This window comes from Haliaeetus leucocephalus, unplaced genomic scaffold (genome assembly GCF_000737465.1).
Source record: "Haliaeetus leucocephalus isolate CR32 unplaced genomic scaffold, Haliaeetus_leucocephalus-4.0 Scaffold339, whole genome shotgun sequence".
Taxonomy (NCBI): Eukaryota; Metazoa; Chordata; class Aves; order Accipitriformes; family Accipitridae; genus Haliaeetus; species Haliaeetus leucocephalus.
This window is the reverse complement of record NW_010972775.1, coordinates 6,058,291-6,080,193: the sequence shown is the minus strand read 5'-3', so window position 1 is coordinate 6,080,193 and position 21,903 is coordinate 6,058,291. Positions and strand designations below refer to the sequence as shown.

The 21,903-nt window shown below is 38.7% G+C and overlaps 2 protein-coding genes across 2 annotated transcripts in view; both read right to left on the bottom strand.

Moving 5' to 3' along the window:
- Positions 1–21,903, bottom strand: part of MTMR10 (myotubularin related protein 10) — a 536,484-nt gene that overhangs the window by 320,916 nt on the left and 193,665 nt on the right. The gene's annotated exons all lie outside the window — the stretch shown is intronic.
- The window catches only part of OTUD7A (OTU deubiquitinase 7A), a 96,838-nt gene that overhangs the window by 57,444 nt on the left and 17,491 nt on the right, over positions 1–21,903 (bottom strand). Inside the window, exons 3-4 of the mRNA XM_010571736.1 lie at positions 15,337–15,469; positions 4,859–4,862 (exon numbers count right to left, since the gene is read on the bottom strand). The gene's annotated coding sequence lies outside the window, so the exon portion shown is untranslated. The remainder of the gene's footprint in view (positions 1–4,858; positions 4,863–15,336; positions 15,470–21,903) is intronic.

Below are 21,903 nucleotides of genomic sequence, written 5' to 3'. Positions count from 1 at the left end.
GAAGGAACTTTGTAGGGAAATTAAGAATGGCACCACCTCCTTCTTCGGGGTAGATGTTTCCTGCCTGTTGCAATGGCCCTTCAGTTTCTCAAAATTCCCTGCATATAACCAAAATGCTCACATTATGCAGAAAGATTATAGCTGTCAGCCAGGCGATCAAATTATTATCTGGTTGCTATGCCACTGGGATACTGAGGTCCTTAGTCAGAAATTAGAGGGTAAGGAAGCCCAGCAGCTGGGATCCCTAGCTGAGGACCAGCAAATCGGCAAAGGGGCAACAATCCACAGCTTCTGGAGGCAGTGCCTGTTGCATGTGAAAGCAAGGTATCCCCTCAAGTAAGATGTGCAAGCTACTAAGGCAAGTGGACCACCGCTGAGGAAGGTATCCAGTATCTGAGGGAATTAGTGGAGGTGGAGGTGATTTACAGCAACCTGGACAACAACCAGTCCTCCAAAGATCTGGACAAAATCCAGTGCATGTGGTCCACATGGCAGAAGTTTGTATGGAACACACCGACACCATGTGCCAGCACCCTGGCCATAATGGACTGGACAGACATCAGGGTACCAACTGTGGACAGATTGGCCTGCCAGCTCCAGCAGTTCAAAAAGTATCTCTCTTCCTCCCCAAACCTGCGGGCCTGTGTCTACCTTGTGCTGTCTACCTTCTCCAGCCTCTCAGAGGATCCTTCTGTTGTGGGGTGTGTGCTGAAGAACAGCAGGTGTTGATTGCTACCATGAAGGCACATGGTTGACAATATCACACCAAGCGAGAATTCCTGGTTCCCATACATGAGCTGATTAACTGATTAACTGATGAGAGAGACAAGGAGTGATCAGCAAGACTCACTCACCCTGTAACAGTCCCATATGGCCAGCATGGAAGTCTGATGGTGGGTAGAGGCTAACAGTGGACTACTACAGCCTGAACAGTCATGGCACTATTGTGTGCTGCTGCATGGCCATGCTAGAACTCCAATATGAACTGGAGTGAAAGGCAGTCTGGTATGCTGCAATTCACACCACCTATGTGTTTTTCTTGATTACTTTGGCAGCAGACTGCAGGCCACAGTTTCCTTTCACATGGAGGGGAGTCCAATACACCTGGAATTGACTGCCCCAGACATGGAAGCACAGCACTACCATTTCCATGGATAGATAACAATTGCACAGGGAAATGGTAAAGCCCTCCAAAACCCACAGTACATTGACATCATCGTATGGGGTAACACAGTGGAAGAAGTGTTTGAGAAAGGAAAAAGAATAATCCAAATCCTTCTGAAAGCTGGTTTTGCCATAAAACAAAGCAAGGTCAAAGGACTTGCACAAGAGATCCAGTTTTGGGGAATAAAATGGTAAGATGGACATCATATCGCAATGGATGTGATCAATAATGTAACAGCCATATTCCTACCAGTTAACAAATAATTAACACAAGCTTTCCTAGGCATTGTGGTTTTCTGGAGAAGGCATATTCCAGGTTACCTTCAGACTGCAAGTCCTCTGTATCGAGTGACATGAAAGAAGAACGGAAGAACTATTTCAGCTGGGGTTCTGAGCACTGATAAACCTCTGAACAGATCAAACAGGAGATAGTATGTGTGGTAGCCCTTGGGCCAGTTGAGCCCCTGGCGTCAACTGGAGCCTATGGTAGAAAGCACTCAGAGAGACTCAAGGTCAGTCTCTAGGGTTTTGGAGCCAAGGGTACATAGGATGCAGGGTATCAGGATATTTCTAGCTTCCTCTATTGTAGTATTTCTATAGTTGAATTTTCAGTGGAGAAGCCACCTCCATAAACCATATCGGAAACACCTGCAACAAATATACAGTATAAACACCTGGACCGACTGAGGCCCAGCTGGGAGAGGCAGAAAGGAAGGGTCTGGCAGGATTTCACCCTGTTCTTCTGAGAGATGCAATTAGAGTACTAGTTAATATAATCAGGGTACACAAAGTTCTTTTCTGTTTTTATATCTAATTCCCCATGCCCCATAAAAAAACCCCCATCAAACCCAGCCATCTATCCAGGGCTTTCTAAAGTAGTTATTATGTAATACCACCTTAACCATAAGAGAAAAGCACCATGTTTTTGCCCAAGTGGAGGATGTCAGGTTTCCTTCCTGGAAGGATTTGCCTGTCCCAAGGCAAAGTGACAGCAGCTTACTGAGAGAAAACCAGCATCACACCAATATGTCACTGCACTGGGTGTCAGTGGCCAGGTTCTGGTAGTGGAGGCTGTGGGGGTGGCCTCTGTGAGGAGAGGTAGGAGCTGCTCCATGCCGGACTCAGCTGGTTCTGGCCATCTCTGCAACAAGCCATGGCAGGGCGCAGCTGAGCCCAGCAGCCAAGCTGGTGGCACCTCTCTAAAAATAGTCCAAAAGTTTTGTTTTATTTATTATTTTGTTTTATTTTGTTGTACGGTCATTTATTGATGACCAATACTGCAGCTCCTGTACAGTTCTTACTGTGTTTTTAAACAGTCTGTGGGGGGGAAATCTTACCAGGGTACTCTCTTGGGGGCACAATCATCTATGGACCCATTAGGAAGCAGATCATTATTGCCTCAAGTGAAAGATGACACAATGTCCAGCATGGGAGCTTATTCTGCCAAATCCATGGCTAACAAAATACATTTGCCCTACTGCATTTTGTACCTACTTTTTTGTTCCTGAAAAAGTGAAACCCATCCTTCTAGGCAATGTTTACAAATATCAAATAAAAATTAAAGCAGGCACTTCAAGAGTAGTTGGTGCTAGACAAGCTATTAACACAGATGGCGTTCAAAACACAGTTATACTAAAGGTATCTCCATACTTCTACCCTGCCTGCACAGCTGCAGAAATAGTGCAAAGCAAAGAAAACAGGATGAAGTTAAATGACACAACATAAGCAAAAGCGTAGGGTTTACCTTCATGCTTGTTATTGAATATTGGTCAAAGTTTACCTTTGAACATGAATTAGATTTTTCCTGTTAATTCCTCCTCACAGGCTCAGTTGCAACTTTACCACATGCCAAGGGTAAGGACTGGCATGGAGATTTCCTACTGGTAGCAGACGATATTGGTTGGCTCTTGCTTGTACCACAGCTACAGAGAAATAAACTGTGAAAAAAATTGGAAACCAGTTGATTTCACTGTTCCCCAAATGAAACACAGTCCTTTCCTACTCCATGTGCAACTACCTGGTTATATTTAACCTTCAAAATGGAATGCCTTTGCTTTCTTAGCAATTGCCTCTTTCTGCAAGTACATATCCCAAGTAGAATACAAACATCATTTACCTTCTGCCCCAGGAGGGTGTTGTCCTTCTCAGCCTCATGCATGAGGACTGCCTGCAAAACTCAACTTACTCCAACAAATTGAAAGCGTATGGGATATGGTTACACAATTACATGTTTTTCAGTATCAAAACAGATTACGCTGTTGCTAATCCTACCCGTTTACAGTCTTCTGGCCCCTACACTGTACCACTGTATGTTTTATAACACTTCTACATTTATGCTTTTATACTATTTATACAACTGTATCATTATGCTGGGGCCACATTAGGATAGCAGGGGAGGCGATCCTTTCCCCTCTATTCAGCCCTGGTGAGACTCATCTGGAGCATTACGTCCATTTCTGGCTCCCCAACACAAGAAAGACATGGACATACCAGAGCAAGTCCAGTGAAGGACCACAAACTGCATAGCTGGATCACCACTGGACAAGGGAAACACTTCTAAAATGTAACATAATGATGTAGTAACAGAAGGAAAGCTGGAAATATTGAGGAGGCTAGTTAAAAAGGAATGCAGAAACTTCAGGAAGAGAACTACCTTAGTGGATTATGGCCAAATTTGGCATCTCAGCTTTGTAACAACTGAATCTCTTTCGATGCAAATGCAGGACAAAAATGCTACTTTTCTTTAAAAAAAAAAAAAATACTCATACGTAGATCCACTGTACTAAGGAGCACTAACATCCCTACAAAAAGATCACAAGAAACTGAATACAATTAATTTCTTTAGTGACTAGGAGAAAGAATGAGGTAAGTCTTAACCAGCAGGATGGAAACACATGGATCAAGCTAAAACAACCTGCCACTGGTGAATGATACAAAGCATTCGTGAATTTCAGATAACAATCAAAAGTGACTCAGTGGTGTAATGACTGCTAATTTAAAATGCACCAGCTGGGCACTCAAGTACAGTCACTATGTGTGGGGGCTAGACTGCTCAAATTTGGAAAACTGAAGTGTGTATCAGTCCGAAAAAGTCAACTCATGAGTTGTCTCGGTATCAGCATTATTGCAGTATTTTCAACAGTAGTATTGAAAAGATAGCCTTTTAACAGCAGAAGACCAATCTCTTTCTGCATTTATGACATCACCCCTCACTCAGAATTTCTTCTTGATTACATGATCATCAGAATCCATATAGTAACCACGTCAACAGACACATTTCATTCTTAACTCATCCCAGCAAAGGTTATGTAAGCTGCCTATGAAGATCTTTTCTACAAAAGAGGTTCTTTCTGGTAATACAGAAAGTTCTCTGTCTATATATAGAAAACTGGTAATATCTGTGCATTGACAGCTGATGAAAACACAGCTCACATGCAACAGAGCCAGAGATAAGGCTAGCTGTTGTTTTACTGAAAAAGAATAATTTAAAATTAAATGCTATCCAGGTTCCATTATATAATGATAAATAGCTGTACAGGTAGAAAACACCTGCCTTATGTTGGGCACCAAGGAAGCACACCCAATCCAGACCTTCCAAATCCATGACAGTGTGAGAAAGAAGTTTTCTCATCGAACACTCCCTCTGCACCTGTGCACTATGCTATGTAATTCTCTAGGCTCTGGGTCCTGCAACTGTGCTTAGAACACCTGCACAAAAATATCTGTGCTATTTAATTCTTCCTGTTACTCATCAGACCTAAATTAACAGCACAACATATATTAATAGTGTTTATTCAGACAGATGCGTCTGAAAAGATGGAAGAATCAATGATGAAACATGTTAATGAACATTAAAAATGAAAAAAAACAGAACAAACGTAGCACTGATTAGCTGAAGTAACACTGGTTCACTGTGTTGGATTACTTAAAAATGAAATGAGATCTACAGAATTGTGCCGATTGGAGCTGGACTCCTGAACACTTTCTATGCAAACTCCACATTTCAACAGTGCTGAATTAAGCACATCCAATGCTGTAAGAGACAACTAAAATCTCTGCTACACATGCAGCTGAGGAGCAACCTTCTGTGGAAACTCATTCCTCATATACTGGTAAAGCCTCACAAAGTCCCTGAAACATTATAAACTGAGTGTGGTGCTACCAAACACACAAATAGTAACAGCTATAGTAAAAAAACACAAACACACCCAGGCCCCCAAACCAACCCACCCCCCCAACCCCATCCCAAACCCTCTCCAAAACTCAAATACTAGGTTTCCTACTATAGCAGTATTTTACTGTTAGTACTAATTACTAACCATGTATTAACTTTTTTTCTTTTTTTCATCCAGCAAACATCACCTCTCTACCCCATTTTGAAGTCATAATTATCACAGGTGGCAGGTAGTCTGGCTGTTACTTGTACTACTTCATCCTGAACAAAAACCTTTACAAAAAAAGTCTGAATTATGCATGCTCTACACTCTGAAAGCAATGAGCAGAGTTGGTAGGATCCTCCCTGTATACATTTGAACTAGCACTATTTTTGTCTGCAGAGGGAGTTGTTTTCTCAGCTCTCTAAAATTTAGAGGGAGGGGAAAAAAAACCCAACAAAACAAAACCCAACAAAAAAAGACTTTAAAAAAATATTATCTTTGCCAGAAAACTACTATTAGCTGTGAAAACCCACACAGATGGAATAGTAAAAACTACTAAGCAAAAAAAAAAGAAAATAAATTGTAAAGGAGGCGGCAGTGACTCAGAAGCCAGATGGCTACCAGACGTAGTATTCTCACCACGTGAATATAATCTCTCCTCACCCACAAAACCATCACCACCACCTTTGCTCCGGATGGCTAGTCAAAGCATTAACACAACTTACACTTTAAATATACATACTTGGAAAAGATCTAACACAATCATCCATATTATATCCACTTGTCAATAAGCATCACTCCTCTTGTAGTTAACAGTATAGACACACAGATATAATTGCAGTCTTCCTTTCAAATGTGTCACACGATACACAAACGGCACTTTGAATTGAATGTAAGTGAAAACATCTTGATCCTCAAAACACAATTAAGACCTTGGTTTCCACTCACTTTCAAGCCAAATTTCTTCCTTAAATAATTTCTTATTTATAAAATGCAAATACAAGAGGCAGTAAAAAGGGATAATTTGTTGTATATTGTAAGGAAAAGGATTTTAAAAGTATTTAAAGAAGAGATACTGATTACTTCTAAATGTTAAGATGGGTTAATATGACTTGAAATCATTTTAATACAATTTTAATACAATCTCAGTTACACTTGATTTTTTCTTCTCCTTTAAGTACCTCTCTCTCAAAACTGAGCCATACTCAGAAGTAAACAGTCTTCATCTGGATATCAATTTGACTTCTTCAAAATCAAATAGCTTCACCCAGTTAAACAATATGAAGACACTTTTTCTAAACAAGTGGAAAGAGATGCATAGGGCTAACTAATGAAGCAAAAGCAGGTATGTTAGAACAAATCCCATGCGTCCAGAATCAGAAGTGAGGAACAGAAAGAAAACAGCACACAAACAGTGCACAGTGGGCAAATCCTCAGGAAGACATAATGACTAAACTGCAACTAAGATCTTCCACCTTCATAATTTCCAAAGAAAGGATGAAATAAGCACCGTCAATAATATGACCGCTCTAGGAAGCCAGTGGAAACATGCTCACCAATTGCATTAAACCAGTTCCCACACACACTTTTTTTACCTTCCCTGCAGTGTGACAAGGCTAAATGCCTATTAACATTACTGATTCCTCTCAGCTGGTTTGGCAATATACAGACTAAGTGCAGACCACTCTTGTGTTGAATGTTCATGATGCTTGCATTTTTGGTTGTGAAGGCAGAAAGACCCTGTTTGTGCACAGCTTCAGACTTTGAAAGTAATTCTTTCTGACATGCTGTGTTTGATGGAGAATACTATAATTCTACAATCCTGACAATATAATGAAATTGAACCAATGCAGTAAATAAGACCATTTGTTCTTAGTGAAACATTTAAATTTTTTGAACTCAGGCTGTGCAATTTCTCATTCTTTTCTGTATGCAAAATGTATTTACTTACAGTTTCAGAAACTTTAATTTTTTTAGTAAGCCAGTTTTTATTTGGTTATTACATTTTTAAAGCTCCTCCACTCTTCATTAGATAACGCTTTGCCAAAGTTCATATACAAGATAAAAATTATTAAGGGAAAATAATGTAATTAAACAATCAAGTCCATCAGAGAAGATTTGGTTAGGAGGGGAACATCAGCTTCAAGGGAACTGGCAGTTAATGTAGGCACTCAGCTTTTCAGATTACGTTACAGGAATACCATGTATATGAGGGACTAGTTAATTGTTCAGAGCATTTGTTGCCCAGGTAAAAGGTGATTAAATATTAAGATACAGGGCTAATCTGAAACATAGAAAGATGATGCTCTGCCAAGAGTAGCTGAAAGGACTGACATTGAATTTCTAATGTTTTTGCACCAATGAAGACACAATCTTCTGACTACTGTGGTTTGCCTACAGGAAGGCTACCTTATTCCCAACATGAAATTTCTCTTTACCCTTTATTTGGGTTGACTTCAATATTACTTAATACACTATAACCTCAATTCAATAAACTTTTTGTATTCAGAGTAACACTTCATTTGTGCTTTGTTGCAGTATTCCCCTAAACAGCTGGGGAGTTTTATTTCTATGTTTAGATACGGGGGGGGGGGGGGGGTGTTTTGGGCAGATACAGTCAGGGCTGTGTCCAAGATATAGTTGGAAAAATCAGAAACAATTAGTCATACAAACATGTTTATGTTTTCCAGTATTCAAAATGGACCTAGAAGGTAAAAACAGAAGACAAATATTGGCAAACCCTCTTCTGGAATATTGGGCTCAAGTTCAATAACTTACATTTCAGAGTGATCACCTCAGACTGAAACAGGTGAAATGAAAGGCTACAGATCATCAGAAGTCAAGCATTTTATCTTATGATAAATCACTAAAAGCCTGGATTGCAGAGCCAATGAAACAAGGTTGAGAACGGGATTAAGACTGCTCTTCATAAATACACCAAGCCACAAGCAAACATAGTCTGGAAATAAAGACAGGGCTCCCAGTGACAGAAGTACTGCGAACAATTTTTCCTTAGAAGCTGGGGAGAAAATACTGAATTATTTTCAAAAATAGAGCTACCTAAATACATGTAAAGTACAAAACAACATCCTGCAGTGATAGGAAACCAGACTGTCCTGGTTTCAGCTGGGATAGAGTTAATTTTCTTTCTAGTAGCTGGTATAGTGTTATGTCTTGGATTCAGTATGAGACAAATGTTGGTAACACTGGTGTTTTCAGTTGTTGCTAAGTAGTGTTTATACCAAGTCAAGGATTTTTCAGGTTCTCATGCCCAGCCAGCAAGAAGGCTGGAGGGGCACAAGAAGTTGGGAGGGAACACAGCCAGGACGGCTGACCCGAACTGGCCAAAGGGATATTCCATATCATGTGACATCATGCCCAGTATATAAACTGGGGGGAGTTGGCCTGGGAGGGATCACTGCTCAGGAACTAACTGGGCATTGGTTGGCAAGTGGTGAGCAACTGCACTGTGCATCACTTGTTTTGTATATTCTAATTCTATTATTATTATTATTATTGTCATTTTATTACTAGTATTATCATATTATTTTCTTCCTTTCTGTCCTATTAAACTGTTCTTAACCCACGAGTTTTACTGGTTTTTTTTCCCTGATTCTCTCCCCCATCCCACTGGGTGGGGGGGGGAAGTGAGCGAGCAGCTGTATGGTGCTTAAATGCTGGCTGGGGTTAAACCACGACAGTCTTAAATTAGCACCTCAATAAACTGCACAGGCATATTCCAACACGCTACTATCTGGCTTGTTATTTATCTTTATTTTAAACCAGGATAAAACCTTGCTGGTACCATCCAGGATAGTTGAATTTTTTTGTATGGATGACCAGACCTGTTCTGTCACCTTATCTTCTTTTGAAGCTTTAGAACATAATTAGGCTTGAGAAACTTGCAAAATGATGTACACATACAAATCCTGGCCTTCCATGTTTCACTTGTAACTGCTGATCCCAGTCAGTCAGCAGATGCCACTTGGGATCATGCGTTGGTGAAGGAAATGCAGAAGTGTGGATGATAATACCGTCTTAACACTTTGAAGTTGTCTGCTGCAGATACCTTTAAACTTTTTAATCTAGCATGTTTCAGCAGTATTCTCCTGCTACATCATCACAATGGTCCTCTATCACTGACAATACAGGTTTGGCTTTACATACCTACCTAGCTTCTAATGCCAGTAACTATCTCTGAATGTATATTTAGTTATGGGCATCTCAGAATGAACCCCTGCTTGTAACAGAGCAGAAGTCAACCCTTTTTTAGGTTGGGGTGGGTGGGGTTTGGGGGGGCGGGGGCTGTGGGTGTTTTTTGTGTATGTGTGTGAAAATCATAGAGCTAGTAAGTTTAAGTCATAAGTGGACTAAAATATTGCTTCTTAATACAGTTTGCTGGTTTACAGAACTAAAGGGCATTACAGATTACAAAGTAGGCAATCTCCCTGCATTTGCACAAAGCAGATGCAGTTACGAAGTATATTCTTGTCCGGTTTGTTTTGAATCTATAAACTTCTCCAAAAGCTACAGGTAATCCTTACCCAAAGTTTGCATAATTATGCAAACAACTACTAATGGATAGTTAAGAATAATTATAAAAGTCTACTTCAAATTTCCAGCAAATGAAAAGAAAATAATTCTATTCAGGACACTGTTATGAGTTAAACAGAAGCTACCTGAATAATCTCTTTACTGAAGTGCTCACTCTATTTGAAAACCTCCAAATGTTTCTGAAAATGTTAATTATTTTGAATTAGTCTCACATTTGACAATTGTTTCATTGTTCTTTGCTTGTTCCATTAATCCTGAAGGTTTAAACTTTGGCAGTTTAACATCTGTACTTGTTTAAATACCAATGGATGAAAACCTCTGTATGGCCCTTCATAAATTCACATGTCGCTTAGTTCTTCTCTTCTTGATACATTTGTATACTTACAATTAAATTAATTTTACTGCTTGCAGAAAGAATAGCTTATTTTCTTATTTTTCCTAGTCCTTTGCGTTTAAATGGCCCAGCAATTTGACAACTACATTTAATAGAGAGTTGCTGTTATCTGGGATTTCAAAGGGGTTTTTGTGTGTCAATTAGAATCCAGTATATAGACTGCCATAAGCCATGGGTCATTTGCAGATGAGTATATTACCCAACCAATGCACTACTAGAGTGACTACACTAAATCAATAATGCTTATTTATGTACTACTTATGTACTATTTCTATAAAACATATCCTTGGACAAATCTACCATAGTGATTATGTTAAGTCAAAACTGAAACACGCTGACTTTGATTTCCAAATAGGAAAATTTCAGCAATAACTACCTTTCCTGGGGGTGGGGTGAGGGGGAGGAGGGGGCGGAGATAAAAGAAAAAAAAAAGATTCTTCTTCAAAGGTGCATATTTTTGCATACAATTTTCTCCTGGTTTCTTTTTGCTTGTTGGTTGGTTGGTTTTTAACAAGTGTTAGTATGACTATAGTACTTCATCCTGGGAGCATGATTTTTTTTTTTTTTTAAAGTCAACTAAAAAATAACCAGGAGGAAGAACTCTGAGAAATTCCAAAGCAGGAGCTAGATAATGTGAAGTCTTTTAAAACTCCAGCCTGACTGATGACAGCCGTGTATGACATTGTGCAACTCTCAAAATTTAAAAGGAGAAATTTTCTGGCAAATTACTCAACAGCATCTCTAGCTATATGAAAAAAGGTGTACAGATTTGTAATTCAGTTTTATTTATTTATTTACCATGATCCAGTAATTGGAAAGAGGAAAACAAACACATGGGGTTCAGAGAAAAGTTACGTCAAAGAGGAGAAAGCAGAAGTAAAACATGACTGCACAGTCTAATAAACCATGTAGAAATCAATTCAGGCACATAAAGCTATGTAGCTAGTACTACCCTAGATATCACATAGTATCTTCTGGGTTTCAGCCGCTGCTCCAGAAGTGTATGGGTCTGCATCATACTTGCTAGTCCCATGTGGCTATCCCAGATGATTCAGAGCTTTCAAACTGGCAATACACATCTATGTGTAAGGAACGTACCTGAATCATCTATTTCTACCTACAATACTTATCAGGTGTGTATTTAGGTACTTGAATCACACCTGAAATACTGAAAGATCCGGGACTTGGGGGTTTTTATTTATTTATTTAAATGTTCAACTTAATTTGTCAAGACTGCACAAGACCATAAATACAAACAACTGGACAGAAATTCTGACAAAGTTTTTCCGGAAAGTTCTTAACTTCTCAAGACAGTTTTTTCCTAGACAAGATGACTTTAGTTGGAAAGACTTACAGTGTCTCAATAAAGACATTCAAATAGAAGCTTGCTGTTCCTTAACAAAAGTAGCTCTCAGGTGATTGTAACCAGTTTTGTTACTTGTCACTCAAAGAAATATTCCACACCTTTTGTTCACTTAGGACATCCTAGCTCCCTCTGCAGTGAATTTACTGTTCCCAGAGATTCCAGGCCTTCAACTTCTACAAAATCTCTCTAATATTGCCTTAACTTGTATGGCACTGATGCTGCCTACCAGCAGCATACTCTAGCCCACCAGAAATTCAAATTTGACCATAGATCACTGGACACAAGGCAGCTTTTTCATACAATGCATAAAGCTGCTTAAGCCAAACACTCTCAGAGCAGATCTCACAGATCATAGTGGATTTAATAACTGAAGTTAAGACTAGATATGTATGCTCAGACTCCTATATCACAGAATTTTAAAGGCCAATTAAAAGAGAGCATATCTCTTAAGACTTTTACCTTTACATTTTGTATCCATCCCATTCAAATTAGAGATTACTTCACCAGCCTCACAAGTTTTGTTTTAAACAGACTTTATCTTCAAATAGTTTCCAGTTTTAGCTGCCAAGAATATAAAGATGAAAGCCAGTTTTTAACCTCAGTCAGAACATCTCCCATAGAACTAAATGTATATTATACACTTCTATCACAGATGAAGTGGACCTAAATTTTGCAATCTGTTTTATACAACTAAGCCCACGCTGCTCTCAGAACTCCAATGAAAGAAACAAAATATTATTCAGGAAACATATCTCTGCAAACTGTACCGTTTAAGCTATTGTACACTTCACCAAAATGCTCCTTAAAGCCTCTGTACTGAGCTAGGAAGACCAGCTCTTAAGTCATACAAGCACCTTTAGTCTCACTCCATTCAAATTAGCTGCAGTTGACTGAGTTCTACCACCAGAATGGCAAATCACTCCATTAAGAGGCACTGCATAATTCCATTATAGAAGGCACATGTGGTCACAACTTATTTGCAATAATAATCACCCAGTTCTGCAAAATCTATAAAAAATGCTTTAAAAAGTTGATGGGCAGATAAGATCTTGACAGCAGATGTAGTTATTGATGAATTAAAAGGCATTAGTTGAAGAAGCCAAAATGATGGTAACTACCTAACAAAAGGTAACATGCACTAGACCCAAGGGCAAAGTAGGGTATGCTAATTATAAAACACGGACTCTCAAAACATGTAAGATAACAAGACAACATTTAGTGACTAGTACAATTATGGGCTATCTACCTTCTCAAGTATAAAATATCAGAGTTATAGGAACAAAAGTTGAAGAACAAGAAAGCCGTAAAATAAAAGCTCCAATCAAGCATTATTACCAAGGTTTTGTCTACACAGTGGAACCCAGGAAAATTAACCCAAATTAACTGGATTTGTCCAAGTCCATTAAATTCCTTTGCAAACAGTTTCATCTGGGAATAAAATGTGGCCTTAATTTGGTTTGGCTCATCTTGCCTTCGAAGTGAATTAAACTAAATTCACTGGAGGCCACTTTCATTGTGAATAGGAGAGTGCACACAGAGACTTGGTGGGATTTAAGCTGCCCTCTTTAAATTCCTACATTTAGTTGACTTGCATCAATTTCCCTTAGTATCTTGTGTAGACAAGCCCTGATACATTAGACACAGAAGTGAAAAAATAAAGAACGAGGGAAGCTATGCTGAAGAATCCCCAGTCAAGACGCTAAACCCCTGTGGGAACCATTGAAGAAGAGCTATTATCCAAGACAAGAGAGTTGTTGAACTATTTTAAGTGTAGTTCTAGGAAGAATACCACCAAAGTTTAGAGACCAACTGGGAAATATTTTAAAAACACACCTACATTTCTTTATTTAAAACATCTACTATTGGCTTATTTATTTGAATTATTTGAAGCAAGAACTGTTGATAAAGGACACCACTAAATCATCTTTTGAGGCAATTTATTTAAGAATTAAAGGTTCTAACCTATTATTGGAGGCAAAGATAAAAGAAAGTAGAAAAGAAAAATTGAAAAGATCACGATGCTTTTAAGATCTATGGCACACTCTCACTGAAGAAACATTATGGAAAGCTAGAGACACTCAATACCTTAAAATACCTGAGTCCCCATAAAATGTTCTGAAACATCTACAGTCACGGATAACACTAATAACAACTGAAAGGTCCTTTACTTGCACTCCACCACTGATGGCAGCCTAGCAAAAAGCACAGCACCAGTCCTATGTCAGATTCACATGCAGGAGGATTAATTCATCTGCTCTGATGCTCTGCTAGAACATTTTTACAACCGCATTTTCATGGGGCTTCAGAGGGTTTTCATAACACTATTGTTCTTACTTAAGAATGATTACATTCTTAGAGAGGAAAAAATGTCATAGATAAACAAGAAGTCCACAGAAACAGGGATCTAGAACTGAAATAAACTGACAAGCAGTAGATAGAGCCTTTCCAGATAAGGATCCTGTACATCCCTTCATCAGTATTTTTTCAGGATAAAACAACACCGTTGCTATCATGTTTTTGCTTTCATACAGGACAACAGATAAAGAGAATGAACATAAGGCAATTACAGTGTTTCCCTTATTTTGTTCACGAGGGCCCTCTTAGTGTGTTAATTGTATTCTGGCAGAATGCAGCAGTGCAAGAGATAAATATAATGCCACTGATAAAATTGGAATTTCCATAAAACAAAGACCTTCATTTTAAATAAAATTCAAGTATCAATTATTCTTTTATCTGGGAGAGTGATAAAGTAGTAGGCAGTATTATACTGTACTGGAAAGATAACAATTAGGGTTTCAAATGTTAATCTGAGACCTCTTACTAAATGCACAGTTTCATTAACTAACATGCATCTCTTCCACTAGAACATCTCTCTACAGAAGCAGTATGAACAAGCTAGATATTTCCTCATTCAGAATTCCCCCCCCCCCCATTTTCCTCATTTATAAATTTTTCCTGACTCTCTTTCCAAATATTAAACATATTCCACCAAATATCATCCTTTCAAACAAAGAAGGTATGCTGGCCAAAACTCTAATCTTAACACAATTTTCTCTCACAGAAACGTGTATCATATACTCTGCATACATAAAATTTACTTCAGTACATAAAAAGCAAGCTGTCTGAATAACCATTATTGGATATATATAATGTGGAGTTTCATTATTTTTTCAAGTTTGCACTGCATTAAAAATGAAACACTTGGGGCTACAGGCATCACAAAATGCATGCATCTCAACAACAAACACAAAGACCAGCTTAATCACTTGCTGTTTCTTACATTTTGAGTTATTTAGCCCCCTATTTCTACATTGCGAATTCTAAAATTAATTGTCATAGCAACAGGAATCTAAGTCTTCATTTACAATGCAGATAATCTTTTCGATCATGTTATTAATGCATAACCCCATAGCTGCTGATTTGCAATGTATCACAGTCAACTTTTAATGGGGGATGTGGGGAGACAAACAGAACACACAGGTATGACACATTGGCATACAGTAGTCAGGAAGCAGCTCAACCTCAACCTCTGCTTCACAGCAAGTTAATTCCTCCTATACTTTCATTTAAGAACAGCTACTGCTGAAAAGCCAGACTGCTAAGATTTGTTCTCCTGTTAAGGCTGCTTGTTCTTGAGCTGTAAATAGATACACAGCTGATTAAAGCTATCTTTAAGCAAATTTTTAGTTTCACTTACTTACAACAGACTTTAAATAAGAGTTCCTTGAGGCATGTGTCAGATGGGCGTTATGCTGCTGGTTTTTGGTGAGGAAAATAATCCATTTTTGCCACAGTAGAAGGTATGAATAAGCAAAATTTTGTCCCCTGAGAAATCTGGAAAAAAATAAGTAATATATTAATTATTGTACTTATTCTATGCTATTTGAATAATAATAACTAGCAAAAATCAGCTTTACCTTTGACCTTGGGAGCTTAATGGATACTACTCTCAATGCAGATAAACTACCATATACAATAATTTGCATTAAGATTACTTGGGCGCAACCCAGACAATTAAAAAAAAAAAAAAAAAAAAATTATAAAAAAAAAAAAACATCCTTATGGCTATCCTACATCCAAATGGTAATTCATGCTTAAAAATTCCCCTAACAGTTCTCTTAAGATTTATCAAATACACCTTTGGAAGTTTTTCTTCTCATAAGCTATCAAAATCTAAGGCAATGAACTACTGAAGAGTTATCCAGGAGAAGACTCAATTAAGATAGCCATTTTCTTTCATGGAAAAAAGGGAGAAAAACATGAAGAAAGAAGGAACAGTACTTTATTTCATAGGATTTATTTAATTTTAAAGGAAACCGCATTTCCCTTAGCATATAATCTACTCCTATCTCTTAACTATAAGTCCTGCTGCTTGCAAATACATAATCCAATTACTATAAGCTTCACCTTATTATTTTAAAAGGCACTCACAGTTTTCCCATTTTTTTAATCCATTCACAAAATTCATATGCTTGTAACTGAGCCCAGCCTTATCAAAATCATGATTTAACACATACCTGCCCAAACCCTTTCATCATGGAAAACGTTCCTTCTGATAATGCTTTTAAAACAGGCAGAAACATAACAAGGTCCACAATTTTTATAAATTTGTAGGAATTATATGAAAACAGAACATTATATTATTACTCATTATTTCCTAGAATACCTACAGAAATAACCAAATCTCAGTAGATAATAGTCATTATGCAAAAAAATCCCAGTTGCCTGTGTAACAAATCAACTGTAACATGAAGTGTTTGTGAGCTAATATATGGTACTTCATAAGATTCCTAGCTTTTTTTCCTCCTTCACTGTGATATATTTTCACGCAAGAATCATATATCTGACCAAAAAATCATCTTCAATTCTTTGTTGGAAATTAGTTATGATTGCACCACATTACAGATATCCTCATACAGTAGGTTATTTTAAAGTTCAGAATAACATAAAAAAATCATTTCATACATTGCAAAGGAAATATAAGCAGCAATCAAACTGCGTTTGCCTATGACCCTCATCTTTATCACCATCACAGAACTTAAAAAAAACCCCACAACTGTAAAACCCTCATCAGCTTACAGAAGTTACTTTCAATGGCTGTAACACTTTCAAAGACACTTCAACTGCAAGGGATAGAAATAACCATCAAGCGTGAATATGCCTCAACATTTCCATGTATACCATGTTAACAAACCGCAATATCTACACTATGAAACTCGTATTAGCTATGGGGAAATAACTAAAAACTCTGTTATGCAGCCTTCAAAAATCAAATGATGATGTTTCTGCTAAGGAGACGACATAACTTTTATCGCTGGCGCGGAAATAATTTAGCAGTCAAGGTATATTCCTTTTTCCAGCTATGTATTAACAGACAATTGAAACATTTTTATAGTTTTGTTCAACGCATCAGCTGCACAGAAAAATAAACCCTTTCCATCCAACACATGACCTACTTCTTCAGCTGAAAGAGAACTTACACGTATGTACTGCAAGCATATACATTTTTTTTAGCAAATCACAATGTACCATTTAAATTATGCTAAAAATTATTCCATTTAGTTTGCTGTCATAAATAAGTGATCTGAAAGATTACCATGGATACTATGATTGTTAGGGCATAAGGAAACGTCTTCTTGGCATTTCACACACAGACACAGACACACACTGCAGCCTCAAGAATTTATTTAGTTTTCTGGGGGTTTTTTTGGTTTGGTTTGGTTTTTAGTTTTTATCTGTTTCACTGAACACTATCTTTAACTTGATAGTACAGCGTGCAAAACCTCAAGCTTATACATGCAGTGAGATTAATAGCAGTTATTGCTATCCTATCCCTGCAAATAATTTCTTCAGTCATTCTGTGAAATGCAAGTTCTTCCTTACAAATGGCCTTTCACCTGACTAGCGAATGGGAGATTATAATCATAATCCATGTAGGAATCAAACATTAAGGCTAACTTCAGATCTTAAGAACTGGATTTTGTTATTACAAATAATCCTTCTGAATGAGCCTTCTCCCTTCTCTTTACCCACTGACTACAGAGTAAGCATAGGCTAAGGTTAGCTGCTGTGAATACCCAGTTTAAGAGCAATCTTAAATACTGCTTACTCTGTCCATTGTATTCCCCTGTATAGTGGGACAATAAACTGAAGAATGCTCCCCGTATGACCACAGCTTTGTCCATAACAAATTACACAAAGATATAAATACACAGAATAAAATTACCATTAGCTATCAAAAGCTTCAGGGTATAGAGTAATCTCAGCTGCAATTCCTTTACAATTCTGGGGACAAATTTTGAATTTATCTTTTTACGTTTGCATGGTCCCTGCAATAACTTCTGTGTGAAGTTAGCAAAGAAAATGAGGAAACGCAGACTAAAGATGCTACATATATATTTCAAAACAAAGAACTTGATCTCAAACAGGTCTTTTGAGGGTAAGGAGGAGTCTTAGCAAAATCAGCTGAGGCCAGATAGCAGAGAAATTCTTCATTAAGAACGAATATTCACAGTAACTTTCAATTTTTCCCTATTTTTGTCTGACATTTCAAAGTAATCACTGACAAGGAGCTGAAGAAGCTTCCTCCACTTAGTTTTTAGAAGTACCTCAATTCTCTTCTGAGACTCTCATGCAATCCTTGTCCTAAAATTAAAAGGGATGCCATCTTCCACTTCGACTTCTGACAGGACTGAAATACATCCTACAATCTTCTCAGTAGCTTAGGACCAGCCACACAGTGCTGAAAACCTTCTCTGCTAATACTCTGTTGAAGCTGGATCAGCATCTCCCCACAAAGTCTCAAGTGTGTGCTCATTTCCATTATTTTTATTTCATGCATGCAATGTGAAGTAGTTTTAGGACAAGACAAAAGCATTATCTTTTATAACATCAGCTTTGTGCTTAGTTTCTTTAAGACTAGGCTTCTTCGGTTTAAGTTCTACATTCAGAACAAGGCCTTACCTACAGTTACATTGCTCAGTGGTTCTTTGCAAAGATTTCATTTAGCTCAAGCAACATATGAAGAAAAAGATGTCTCCAATAATAAGAAAGCAGTAATATTTAAGAAGTATTAACAAGATCACCTGAAGGAAAAGGTTTTTATGTTAGATGGCAACTATCAGTACGAAGGTCCTCTTAAAGAGAAGTGACAAGCATCAAAGAAATGATTATTCTACTTATGGAAAGTGGCTCTGTCATGTCCTGCAGATGTCTGCATTGAAAACTGGGGGGGAAGGGTACAAAACTTGACACACAGCATCGGTCTATAGCTTATTGTCGTGGTTTCAGCCCAGCCGGTAACAAAGCACCACGCAGCCGCTCGCTCACTCCCCCTGACCCTGGCCACGGTGGGATGAAGAGAAAATATAAAGGCAGGCTTGTGGGTCGAGATAAAGACTGGGAGGGATCACTCACCACTTATGGTCACAGGCACAAAAAGACTCAACTCGGGGAAGAAACAAAATCAATTTAATTTACTACAAATCAAATCAAAACAAGGATATTGGGAAGTAAAACCAAACCTTCGAACACCTTCCCCCCCACCCCTCCCTCCTTCCCAGCTCAACTCCACTCCTGGTTCTCTCTCCCACCTCCCCCCGGCAGCACAGGAGGACGGGAAATGGGGGTTGGGGTCAGTTCCTCACACGTTGTCTCTGCCGCTCCTTCCTCCTCAGGGGGAGGACTCCTCACTCGTCCCCTGCTCCGCCATGGGGTCCCTCCCACGGGAGACAGTCCTTCATGAACTTCTCCAACATGAGTCCTTTCTATGGGCTGCAGTTCCTCACAAAATTCCCTGGCGTGGGTCCTTTCCACAGGCTTCAGTTCTTCCCAAACTTCCCTGGCGTGGGTCTTTTCTGCAGGCCGATCTTCAGTGACAAACTGCTCCAGCGCAGGCTTTCCCATGGAGTCATGACCATCTTCGGGGGCATCTGCTCCCCCGCTCACCTCCATGGGCTGCAGGGGGACAGCCTGCCCTCTCACCACGGGCTGCAGGGACATCAGCCTCCTCCAGCACCTCCTCCCCCACTGACCTCAGTATCTGCACAGGGGTTCCTCTCACGTTCCAATCCCACTGCTCACTACCGGTTCCCCTCCTGAAATCTGTTCTCCCAGAGGCGCTACCGCCGTCACTGATGGGCTCAGCCTGGGCCAGCGGCGGGTCTGACTTGGAGCTGGGGAAGCTTCTACCAGCTTCTCACAGGAGCCACCCCTGTGGCCCCTTCCCTGCTACCAAAAAAACCCCGCACCACACAAACCCATAACACTCATCTACAAAAGATCTATGACTTGCTAATGTTTCATGTTCTTGCAGACACCTTTGACAGTTACGTTATTCCCCAGTGCAAAGCAGCACTTTGATGATCTAACTTTTAATGACCAGTTCTTGAGCACAGTCTGAAGTGCTAGCACAAACAAATTTTCTTTTTGTACTGAGCCTTCATCACTTGAAATCTCTTTGTAACCACTGCATGAGAAACATCTATCATTTTATCTATTTCCTGAGTCTCTATAGTGTGTCACTGATGAAGGAAAGGATTTCTGCTCTAGCTAGAAAAATTCTTATTTACCCTGACTAGTGGTTCTTCCATGTGAGAAATGGAACCCACTTCTTCCCTCCTTAGCTTAAGCTAGTTTGACTTAGAAAATGTGTGCAGTGGACTGAGCTGACAAGGATATGAAGGCAGAAGCTTAAAGGACATCAGAAGTGTTAGTATTCTGAGCTTTGTATAAATAGTCTTATTGATATAATTCTCCAAGCATCCTTTATCTTCTTGTACAGATTAGAGAAAAGCACAAATGCTTAATTTTATGTCAAGTGCACAGTCAACATATTAAGAGTTCAGTATAGTCTTTTAAAATGGAGTCTTCATCGTATTCATGCCTTGAGGTAGACAATGCAGCTGCTATTTTAAACACAAGGCTTGACTGTCTGTTACTCTTCACGTTGCATTGTTCCTCACATTAAGGCAAAACACATAATGGAGATTTTCCCACGTTCTCCTTAAAAATACTGATCCTAACAACTGGTTCATCCCACAGCTTCAGTGACAGACTGATGGGAAAGTTCCCTCTCTTACAAGTACCCTAAAAATAACAGTAGAATTGAACTTCTGAGATTCAGATCATGCACAAAAAGCAAGTCCTGGTAAGTCCTTGGACGCATGTAATGTAGAAAGAATAGCAAGAAAAGTAGATGCGTATGTACTTAGATGCATATAATGTATAAAGAATGCCTAGCTTGCCAGGCGTTCATACAGTGTGCTGGAATTCAACAGTAAGCATATCAGCTCAGTGTATACAGCAGCTAAACAAGCTACAGCAGTAAAGAGCTCACACAGACACATTACGCAGCAAAACAGAACTAGTAATTTCCCCCAACCCTGTGACTCCCATCCTCATTTCTGTGAAACATGAAGTTCCTCAGTTATTGCATTTAGTTTGGAAAATTAAACTAAGAATAGAAGGCTTAATTCTTTTTCCTACTAAAAACTATAGTTTAATGTAATATTCAAGATTTTCAGAACAACTAGAGATGCAAAGGAGAAAATAAAGATATGAAACATGGAATCTGGAATGATTCGTTTCACAACATTTTGAAGATGCATAATTTAATATAGCAACTGTGCATTTCACTTAAACTACATAAGTAATTGACAATCTGTGAAGAACCCATTAGGAAAACTGAAAACCATGCATCAGACAAATCTAAAGAGAAAGCACTCCTCCTCCTATTTGAATAGTACAGTACAATATATCACAGATGCCGTATTAAAGGCCGTTAAACTCAATAACTATGCTGGTGACTGAGCAGTCATAGCTTGTCGTGTAGCTCATCAGAACCCGAATCTTGAACTCTTCCTCAGCTCAGGGTGTCAAGCTGTAGGAAAGTCATGCAGTGAAGGTCATACATTGCATTTTATACTGAGAAAGAATTGAAATATGACTATAATCAATTATAATGGATACTAACCTGTTTTAAGTACTCTGAAGACACTCATTCCTACAGGATTAGCAGGATTAAAGCAGAATTCTTATAAATCATGTTCAATTGTTGGAATCTTTGCTTATGTTAAAAATCTGCGAGTCAGTATCAGGGTTAGGGAAAAACACCATGTTTTTTTCAATTATGGGTTATTTCTAAAACTTTCTGCCAGGGTAGAGTAGGACAGGAAGGTGTAAGCGTGTTATTTTCAATGCCAACTCAACAGATCACTTTTAATGGTGGAAAGGGAAAAACGTGGCAAGTTTTTTTCAAGTATCTAAGC